The sequence below is a fragment of the Castor canadensis genome, chromosome 14 (assembly GCF_047511655.1).
Source record: "Castor canadensis chromosome 14, mCasCan1.hap1v2, whole genome shotgun sequence".
NCBI lineage: Eukaryota > Metazoa > Chordata > Mammalia > Rodentia > Castoridae > Castor > Castor canadensis.
This window is the reverse complement of record NC_133399.1, coordinates 85201240-85212785: the sequence shown is the minus strand read 5'-3', so window position 1 is coordinate 85212785 and position 11546 is coordinate 85201240.

The window sequence follows — 11546 nt, the reverse complement described above, 5'->3', positions numbered from 1 at the left end:
AGTCAAGCCTACATCAATACAGTTGACCAGGTTTTTATAGTTATTAGAAGAACTCCACTCTTAAGCATGCTGCACTCTGTTATACCAAAACAAAAATAAGTAAGCAATCAAATAAGTAAGAAGTAAAAGTCTAAAGGTTCAGATCAGTTCATGTAACTGTTCAAGCCTTTAAGTCTCTTGAATCTAAAGGTTAAAATTCATGAACTGCAGCATTTCACATATGCATAGTGATATTCAATTTAAAATTGGTACAAGATGGGTCACAGAACCAACAGCGAACACCAAGTTTATTTAGAACAGAAGCTGCACTCAAATGGCCATTTTAGGATAAGAATATGCACCAGTGCCATATTACCGCTACCTCCTCAGTCTGTGCTCAGCTATTTCTACCTATGTACTTTGCAGTCCAACAATGTGGAGTCACATGGTCTAACTTTAATCATTATATAGCAAATCAAGCACAATTTCAAAGCACTAATTTTCCTGTTCATAACTTATGCTATTATGTGTTCTAGGTCATAAATAATACTCTTAAAGTATATACACTCATACTTCTATTTTGTATGTATATATATAGTGATATATACATTGAATATATGTATATATATTTAGAGTATAAATAATTGTAAATTGTGATATGTCGAACCATCCAACTGTTCAATGTTCAATGTTTGAATATCTTCTTTTCTTCATGTATGTCTACTGTCTTGGAAATTTCAACCAGTCTTGGGCTTTAAATACCATTTCTATGCTTATAACTTACAAATGTACAGTCACATGTTGCTCAATGACAAGAATATGTTCTAATAAATGTATCATTAGGAAATTTTGTTATTGTGTGAATATTATACAGTATACTTATACAGATTTAGACAGTGTAACTTACTACACATCCAGGCTATATGGTATAACCTATTGCTGTAAGCAACATTCATCTTTACACAGAATACTTCAGTAATCTTTTCATAATTTCCCCTGCTTTCATCATTGCCTCTGTGCAGCCTATTCACAACAAAACAGCTAAATAATCCTTTAAAACCTGTCTGTAGCATTGCTGTTTGCTCAAAAACTCAGCAGTCATACCTAAATTTAGTTAGGTTATTCTCCTAATGGTGTACAGAGCTCTACAAAGTCCTATGTAACTTGTGTTCACCCCACAATTAGCCTCTCATACCAGCTTTGCCTTGTTCTCATACTATTTTCAGTGTTCATTCTGTACCCAACCATATCTGCTGCTTCACCCTTCCCTCTGTCTAGAATATCCCATCCCTTCATGTCTTCGTGTTCTTCCAGTCTTTGGACAGACTGCATTTATATATGAGGTATCCAATTTGAGATCCCCATCTTTCCACCCTCTCCAATCCTAGTTGCCCAGTAAACTACTCTGATATTCCTATTTTCCATAGCACTACCATTTTCAAAAATACTACACAGTTATAGACTAGGTTTATTGGTTGTTGTTTATCTACAGGTAGAAGTATGTTCAGGAAGGAACAGGTTTAATAGGTAAATAAAAATGTCTAATATGTATCAGGAGTCTAATAACTATTTCTAAAATCATGAATATATATTTGCGTTTAAAGTTGTCTCTAGTCCTTTCTGGGAATGAAGAGTGGAAGTTCTGTTATCAAAGCCTGTTCATGTCTTGCATAATTCTGTACCCTTTTTGCTTAGAATAGTTTCACCCACCCAAACTGTTCACCAATTCTACATTCACAGACACACCACACACATAAACTCCATCACATCAAGTGATGCCTATTGTTTTAAGATTTTCAAACTCCCAGGAAGAGGAAATTGCTGTTTCTAATTAATAAAACTGAAAACAGTACATATTTTAATAACTGCTTGTAATCTGTTTTGTTTTTATGTTTTGTTTAAATGGTTATCCCTGAGATACTTCTATTTAAACAAGTATCCTAAGACCATTAGTTCCTAAAGTGCAGAGTTCATATCTTATTTCTCTCTAAATGTTTAGACCTCAAAACGTGTAGATGTTACTTGATGCTTGTAAAATTAGAAATTAATAAAACACCAGATGTGGAGAAGAAAAGATCAAATTAAGAGTTCAGTTATAACTATTGCAGTACTGTCAGCCTCCTCAACAGTAGCCTCATCTTCTGGAGGTCATAATCAGGATAGCAACAGATGTCTTTAGACCATGCACCCAATCTCAGATGTCCAGTCTGTGGTTTTGTGAGAAATAAATTTCTATTGTTTATAAATCACCAACTCTATGGTATTCTGTTATAGCAGTCACCAAAATTGATACCTAAAACAGGTACATTTTATGGAAGGTAAATTATATCTCAGTACATTTGATTTAGAAAAAATACAATGCACAATAATGTCAGAATTTAAGGGTGATAAAATATTAAATTATTTTAAGTGAAAATAAGACCTGTAAGCTGGATGCCAATGACTCAGTTACTTGGGAAACTAAGATTGAGAGTAATGTGGTTCTAGGCCAGCCCAAGCCAAAAGTTTGTGAGACCCCATCTCAGCACATAGCTGGGCTCAGTGTCATATGCCTGTCCTCCCAACCTGTGCAGGAGACTGAGATCAGGAAGATTGTGGCTCTACACCAACCAAAACAAAATGTTTGTAAGACCCCATCTCAAAGGGAAAAGAGTTGCACACAGTGATATGCATCTGTCATTCCAGCTAGGGTGAGAAACATAAATAGGAGGACCATGGTTCAGGCCACCCTCTGCAAAAAAGAGAGACCCTATCTCCAAAATAACCACAGCAAAAAGAAATGGAAGGATGGAGGCATGGCTAAAGCAGTAGACCATCTGCATAATAAGGTCAAAGATCTAATCTCAAACTCCAGTACTGCCAAGAAAGAAAGAAAAGAAAGAGAAAAGAAGGAAAAGGGAAAAAAGGAAGACTTGGAGGCTAAGAATGACTAGTAGTAACAAACAAAAATGACCACAACTTATTAAATACTTATTAAGTATATGACAATCTGCTAACTTGAAGGTGTTACTTTCTGTTTTTAAATTGACACAGGAGGTATTATTATGGATCACACTTACAGGTGAGGAAGCTGCTATCTAGAGTCTGCATTCCTAAACAACATGCATTTGATTATACTCAACTGACCAAGCAAGGTCCTGATTTCTACTCATGTGTGACTCTAAATTACTCTTATATTTTACTACAATCTTCATTATATTTCTTAAAGAATAAGAATCAAATCATCCAGAAAAAAATCTTAAGACAGATTTTATATTTAGAAATAATGGTTTGCATTTGAGATTACATTCCACATACTTTTCGTATTGCTTAAGTATTGCTAAGAGTTTGGAATCCTTTGCTAAACATTTGTTCTATGTCTCAGCTGACACAAACAGATGAGAAACACACAATACAAAGAAGTGCTGTAGTACAAACTCCAGACCCCAGAGTTCCAAAAGAAAGTGATTTACCAAATATACCATTAACATTGTTCGCAGAGGAGCAAAATGCAAGTAATTGAAAGGTTTCCATGCCACAGATGCTGACTTGGTTTCAAGGCATCAATCTGAACCTCAATGAATGGGCAGTAAAAGTTGGACCATCTCAATAGCTCAACTCCAATGAACTCAGAGTTATTCAGTGGTGGCTCGATGGGGTCATGAACTGAACTAAACCCAAAGGACTGAATTCCATTGTTAACCCTGAAACCACCCCAACTTCCTTAAATTCCTTCAGAGCAGTGAATTATCTAGAATGAAGTTTGACCTTCAAAATTATTTGGAACAAACCTGAATCTGAAATTAAGCAAAACCTTGTTATTTTGTTTTCTATCTTCTAATAGAATCAGTTGCCCATTCAAAAGACTAAGAAATATATAACTTTTGTTTTCCCAATTCCATTGCTTTATTCTAAATTCAAAAACTTTGTCATTCTAAGATTAATCATTCACTGAGGAAATAATGTTAGAATCTATTTAAGAATAAAGTCATATTCCATGAAGAACATCTATTGTCTGTCATAAATTTAGGTATTATCAATTTTGGGGAAAAGGAATATAGGCTTCTGTCACCAAATGCTCACTTTTATAAACACAGTAAAACATGAAGTTTCTTTAGACATTTTACATTTCTATGGGGATGCCAAAATGAATTTAAATTGTTCCATCAGAATCATTATGGCCATGATTCAAGAGTAAATCTATGACATTTTAAACAGATTCAGTATATTTAGATACAGAATTGATTATGAAGGAAATTCTTTTTTTCAGAACATTTAACATTGAAGTACCTAGTATTGTAAACCATAGTCCTTTTCTCTTCTCTGTCTATAATAACTCATTTATTCTCATGATTTTAAATACCACACATAGACTGACAATTCCCACAGTCATCATTCTCATCATGTAACCCTTTTGACTATATCTAACTGTTCCCTTAACCTTTCCACTAGGATCTCTAGCTAAACAACTCCACCCAGATATGTTCATCAGAACTCTTCCTCATCTGTCTTGATTGCAATTCTATTCCTCCAGTTAATCAGAGTCATCTTTAACTCCTTACTTTCTTGGAAGCCGCCACCCAACACATCAGAAAAACCTTTTGGTTCTACTTTTAAAATACATCCAGAATTCAAATGTTGTTCACTACCTTCACTGTTATATTCTAATGAAAGCACCATCTTCTTTAGCTTGACAATATCAGTAGCCTTCCATCTGGTCTCCCTGTTTTACCCGTGTTCTCCCACAAAAAAATCTAATCTAATCTATTTATGGCAGCCATCTTGATCCACTTAAAACAAAAGTAAGATGATCTTACTTTTCAACTTTTTTACTGAAAGCATTCAATGACTCACTCAGGTTAGTCATTGTAAAAGCCAAAGTAAAAATAGTCATCTATCAAGTCTACATTATTTGCTTGTTTTTCTTCATCTCTTTGATCATCTTTTACCTCTCCCTTGTTACTACTCAGCCTCATTCTTTACTGTTTTTCCAACACTCCAGACAAGTTCCTACTTTCTGCTTTTGTCCTAGCCAAAGCGTTTGCCTAGAAAATCCTTTCTCTAGGTATCTACATAGTTAACACTTGCATCAAGTGTATCCCCAAATGAAACTTATTTGACGAGACCTAATATGATAATTTATTAAAATTGCAAAATTACATTCCTCTGGCACACTTCTTTTCCATTACTGTGCTCCCTATTCTCTTTACCATACATCTGCTTCTAAAATATTACATAATTTACTAATTAATTACATTTGTTATGTATTATTGGTCTCCTCACACTAGAAGGTAAATTCCACAAAAACAGGAATTTCAGTTTAATTTTGTCTTTGGTGTATCCAATAAGCTGTGGACAGTGACTTACACAAGATACATATCTTATTGAAAAATTGAACATATAAACTATAAGATATGGAGTCTCCACATCTCATGGAATAAATAAATTTGCTCAGTCATTCAGCAAATATATTGGATGCCTACTCTATGCCAGTCCCTTTACTATCCATTAGGATAAAACATGAATCAGTAGATACATGATCACTACTTCCATGAAATTCACAACCTATATAAAAGAGTCACTACAGAAATATACACACAAATTCCAACAAAAGTGGATAAAGTGCTATGAGGGAAATTTATCACTTACCTTAAAAGAATACAATGAAGAAAACTACCTTTAACTCTACGTTCAAGGAAGATCTCACCAAAGAAGTAATCTATCAGATGAAAATGAAGGCTAAAGAGAAATTGATATGTTAAAAAATAAAATGAACATATTTCCAAATTTTTTAAAAGAAGAATTATTCAAAACTAGTGAGACTCCTTATAGTATAACCAAAGGACAGGAGACTAACACGTGGTTAAGAAGTCAGAACAGAATAGATTATTCCAGGCTTTTTTGGCAGTGAAAGGGTTTTGAATTTATTTGGGGTGCAAAAGAAGATTTTAAGACAGTAAAGGAGAGTAATAATACGATGGAACTTTGTGATATGCAGTGTCATTCTGCCTGTTGTATGTGGAATTACTTAGAAGACAGAAGTGGAAGGAAAGCCAGTCAGAACTGACTGACAATAGTGCCAGTGAGTATGACATGCAAGTGTCACCTGAGTAGTGACTGCTGAAAAGGAAACTAGCATTGCAAAGAGATACGTATAAAAAACAGAGCAATTCCATCTGCCTTACTTTTCAATACCCTTCCTGGATTACTGGCTAAGAATTATCCAGATTGAGCAAATTAACGCCAGAGTTAGTGAAATATGGGGACTGTCGATTAGAGCGGAGAATGGTTCCTTTGATGAGCCTTCACTTGTATCCTGTCCCCAGTTGAGTGACTTTCCGTTGCACATGTTCCAATATTAAGCTTGAGAACCCATTAAAAGATTAAGCAGGCAGTTTGATGAGTCTTTTCAGTTTTAAGACTCTACCAATTTAATAGGTAATATCTTATTTTCTATCTTTTAGTCATAAAAGTTATCTAAAAGAATAATCGCTGTATTCTAGGCTACTTAAGAAGGTCACTTGTAAGAAACTGATATAAATGTAAAATAATCACCTATTGAGAAAGAATGGCAAAACTGGAAATTTCCAATTCAGATTATCAACTTTCTAAACTATGTCTAAGATACAATAGTACAACTGAGGAAAATATTGTGTCTCAAAAAAGCTGGGATATATTTTAAACTCAGCATTATCACTATGCTAAGTAAGATAAGATCTTTTTTTCTGTATCTCAAGATAGAAGTAGTCAAATTCTTTGCTGAATTCCAATGAATATTGCGCAATACCGGATATCATGATCAAGCTCCAAAGCCAAATGGTAATGATGCTTGGAATTTAGGGTCCTGCCAGTTTTACACATCTTGAAGCAATATGGTTCATAACAACATAGAGATTAGCTGTCACATTCTTCATGTGGCAATTTAGTATGCAACAAAATATTGTTTTCAAACACACTCCCATTCAATACTTAGGGTCTCTCTCTTATATATGTTGGGTGTTTTGTCAATACATATTCCTAACTTTCAGGCATTTCTTCTAAGGTAATGATACATTATATTATGTATTATTATTATTATCTCAGTATATCAGTATTTTAATATAACAGTGTTCATGGTTTGATTTAATAATTTATACAATGTAATTTCATATGGGATTTATTCCAAGGTTACAGAATTATATCATTAAGCAAAAGAATTAGAACAAAGTAAAATCAATTAAAAGATTAAAATAATGAAGGTATGAGGAAGGTAGAACAAGCAATACCCAAGAGCCCACTACTCTGAAAGGTATGAGGAAGAACACAAACTTGGCTTTAGCTTTTCAGGAATACAACAAAAATATAATCAGTTTCATTTTTTCTAGTGCTTATAACATAAAAATTAAACAGTAACTTATGTTAGGCCAACTATTCCTAGCACTGAGTCAAGAAGGGACAATTTCCCTTATGTCCTCACAGACAGTGTACTGCATAATATAATAACAATTTTCTGAATAATATCCCTGCAGGGATTACATTTATAAGCCTAAAAACTAGTTTCTCCCCTTGGGCCCATTCCAATTTTTTTTCCATCCTTCATGCAATACCATCTTTCTGAAACTAAAATCTAATGATGTTGACCTGATGCTTAAATTCTTCTAATGGTTTTCCACTGCTTTTGGAATATAGACCAAAAGTCTTAAGATTACACTGAAGGCCCAAAATGTTCTGGCCCTGAATGCCTCTTCAAACTGCCTTTGAATTGAAGTCATATATTTAATGAACCCTGAGAGAACCAGGTATTCCAGAACACTTATTTCAGTTCATAACTCTACACTCATTGGTGTGATCACTTGAGTAATATTTGTCTGCCTTCTGTAAGCTCCAGGAGATCATTGCTTGTCTGTTTTCTTCACAGTTATTTTTTATTTTTGCTATTAGCAAGCATGTTTCTGGCCTAATAAATATATCAGTGAATCAGTGGGTGAATAGAAGAATATATGAATATATGGGTGGATGGAAATAAATACAAAAAATCAGTTTTTTATCACCCCAAACCAAAAAATAATATCAAACCAAAGTGCAGTTTGGGGTAGGGAATGCTATTTGAGATTCTTTGGACACATTGTTCTGATTTCCTAATTTAAAAATAGATTTTTCCTACTGCTAGGAAAGGATATAATACATACTTGTCAGGCAATCCTCTGAAGCTATTTTGATTTCAAACAAAAGTTTAATAGAGGTAAAGTTACTTAGACTTTAGAATATAATTTAAATATGTACCTATAAATTATAGAAAGTTAGATTCTGGCAATCACTCAACCTGGGTAGTGTCTATGACCCTAAATTGACTTACTGAGAAATCACTTAGATTTAAATGTCCCATCTGTAACATAGAGGTATGGTGGATGAGGCAAAATTAAGCATGCTTTAGATTCTGTTTCTAACATTATTTAAGTGGATAAAATGTAAAGGGTAATAGCAAGTAGTAATTATAGAAATGACAGAAGTCCAGTTCTGTCATTTGTTATTCCTTTTTAAAAATAAAGTTTTATCCACTTAATAATCACAATTTGTGTTAACAACAGTATTATAATGTTCTGTAGGCAAAATTAACTTGAATACTTTTTCACCAACTAAAAAAATATAGTCCTATGTTTGTTTTCAGCCTGAAAGTGGTTTTTCCTGGAAAGCTTATCAACTTTGCTCAAGTGTTGCTGAATTATTATTACAAGAAAAAAAAGTTGACATTTGTAACATTTTTTTTTACCAGTTTGGGTGGCTTGAATAAATTCCAAAAATGTTTGAAATAATTTCCAGTTTACTTAAAAAGTCAAAGGAAGTTTCCAAAAAGAGCAAGTAACTACTTCATGTATTACACACAGTAAGGATCCAGTTAAAGAATTCTGAGGACATTCTAATTGATTTGTGCATATCATATTGCAGAGGAATAAAGATGTCTTAGCATTTGAATCATAATAGAATTTGCAAACTGTTAATACAGTCCAAGGCCTAGATGCTTTCTAAGTTAATACCAGACATACTGACGTTAGAGGGAAAATTTACTTAGAAAGTGTAACTTCATTCCAGATTATCAAAGTTTCTGCATGATCCTATAAAACAAGAGAAAAAAATAGCATTATATTATCGTAAACTTTCTCATGAAGTATAGATAAGAGATAAAAATAAAAGAATAGTAGGGAATGGGAAAATTATTTAGATGAATTTAACTTTTGCCAGAAGCTAAAAACAAATAAATTTTCTATGTTCTTATTTGTCCTTTGTTTATGAACAGTAGAGCCACTTCAGAATGGTCTGCTTGCATGTGTTGTCTTCTTGTTTACCTTCTGTATTTTTGTGTCTGTCCCTGACAATATTCTTGGAAAGTGCGATCTTGCTCTCTCCAACTAATGAGTAGTGGATAAGGTATGGAAGGAGAGCTCAAGGACCACGCCTTCCTTCTGCTCAGCAACTCTATTGTCTGTGTGTCAACAACCACATCATCTAGGGTTTTACCCTTCTTGTAAATTAACAACCCAGCCATAGATTATGCTATTCCTGGGTCAGTAATAAACGACTGTTATATCAAAAACATTAGTCAGAGTTGCATGTCAGTTTGTGCTGGTTCCTTGCCCCATACCCAAACTCCCCCCCACTGTCACTGTTCCACTAGGACAATGTATAAGAACTCATCCTGGATCAGATTTTGGAACGCACTTGGTAACGTACACTCCAAAACAGGAACACTGAGCATGGAGGCATAAACTTGTATAAGAGGCAAGCTTGCTTTAAGTCTGAGGGAAGATGTTTCTTCATTCCTTTGAGTTACTCATTACAACTACAACTATAACCTTAAAGGATGTCCAGGTAGAGAGTATTCTGGACCTTGCACTCCTTGCACACCTGAAGAACACATTTAGAAACTTTAGGGCCAATGGACAATCACCGGGCAACACTGTGATAAAGCCCCAGTCCTGCAGTTTACAGGGGTCAGCTGTTTTTCAGGTCCTACCTCAGGTTCTGCACCCATACCGCCAGAGTGTAAGTCCTAGTTTCACCACCTAATAACTGTGTGATGTGAGGTATGGCAATTAATGACTTGGTGCTTTTGTTTCTCTGTTAATAATTGGAGCAATAATAAAGCTATATCAGAGAATTGAATTAATATACATACATAATGCACTTAAATCAGTGCCTGACACATAGTGATATTTCTGTTTTTGCTCTTGTTTTGATGACCACTTTCCAGTTACCTTTTGGATAATTTGATATTTTCCCATTCAAATTCCCCAATTGAAGTTTCAGGAGAAAAGTATACCTGAATGGCCCAAAACCAACATTGTAAGCAGTGACTAAATTTCTCTGCTATGAATCTAGAATGATACTAGCTCAGTATCATCCTTGGAAGAATCGAAAATTAGCAACTTTAGTAATTTTCAATGATCTCTTCTTCCACTTAAGAAAGGTGATTATCTTTGTTACAAATGGATCAAGCATTTCACTCCAGTTACATCATATGAGGCCAACCTGTGAGGCCCACTTCTTCACTGATCATCGGCCATCCACAGTTCAAGACACAGTCAAGTACTGTCAGCCCCAGCAGTCTCATTTGTTTACCACTGTGTAGCTAGGGCCTAGCACCAAGTTGGATAACAGTAAATACAGAAAAATGATTTATTTAATCAGTCAATAAAAGGACCATTACTGATAGCTTATTTCTGCTCTCCAACCTATTTTTTACTTGGGCTTGACTAATTACAACACAAATGCTTTTAAAGAAGAGCTCACTTATCTCTTTTACTTAGATCTTTAAACACTAAGATAGAGAATTTAGGGAATTATATAACAATTAATATGTTCCCTAAAATAAAATTTTTATAATACCTTAGCTAATTTTTGCAGTATGACTGATGTAAGAAAGTTTACACACATCTGTAGGGTTATGGAAATGTCCCAGGTACATTGCTTTCTGATGGTAAAAAATTTAAAAACCTAGGAAAATAGTTGACAGATCCTAGATGATTTCTTTTCAATATCATGTGTCTCAAACAGAATTTCAGGAAGTTCCATTCCATATTCTACTTAAGTCTGAATATTCTGACATGAAACCCATATGCTTTTAATATCAGTCTTCCAGAATGTCATGAATTACATGGATAATACAGGTTTTGGCACTTGACAAATTATTGGTCCTATAGGAGTTTGCCCACAGGCTGTCTGAAAATAATTTAGAATATTTTCTCAGAAAAGATCTTTTAAGATATTCAAACATTGATAAATGCCAGTTGAAGAATCAATTTTGGCTTGAAAAACTGTAGGATATTTTGTATCAGCAGCAATAATTGCAGATAATATATCAAAATTCCTAAGCAAGTAAAAAAATTATTGGAGAGCATTTTTAAGTTCAGCACAGTACTGGACACATGGGAAGTTCTAGTGTGTGTGCCCTGCCTTCCCGGAACTTTAATTTTTTCTCCTGTACCCTCACATATATGCCCCTATAATCATTTGACTGTAAATTCTACCCCTCCAAAAAGTGTCTACACCTTCGAAAAGGAGTAGACTTCTTTGTAGATCACATTCTAAAAATTGGGGAAACCTAGTCAGCA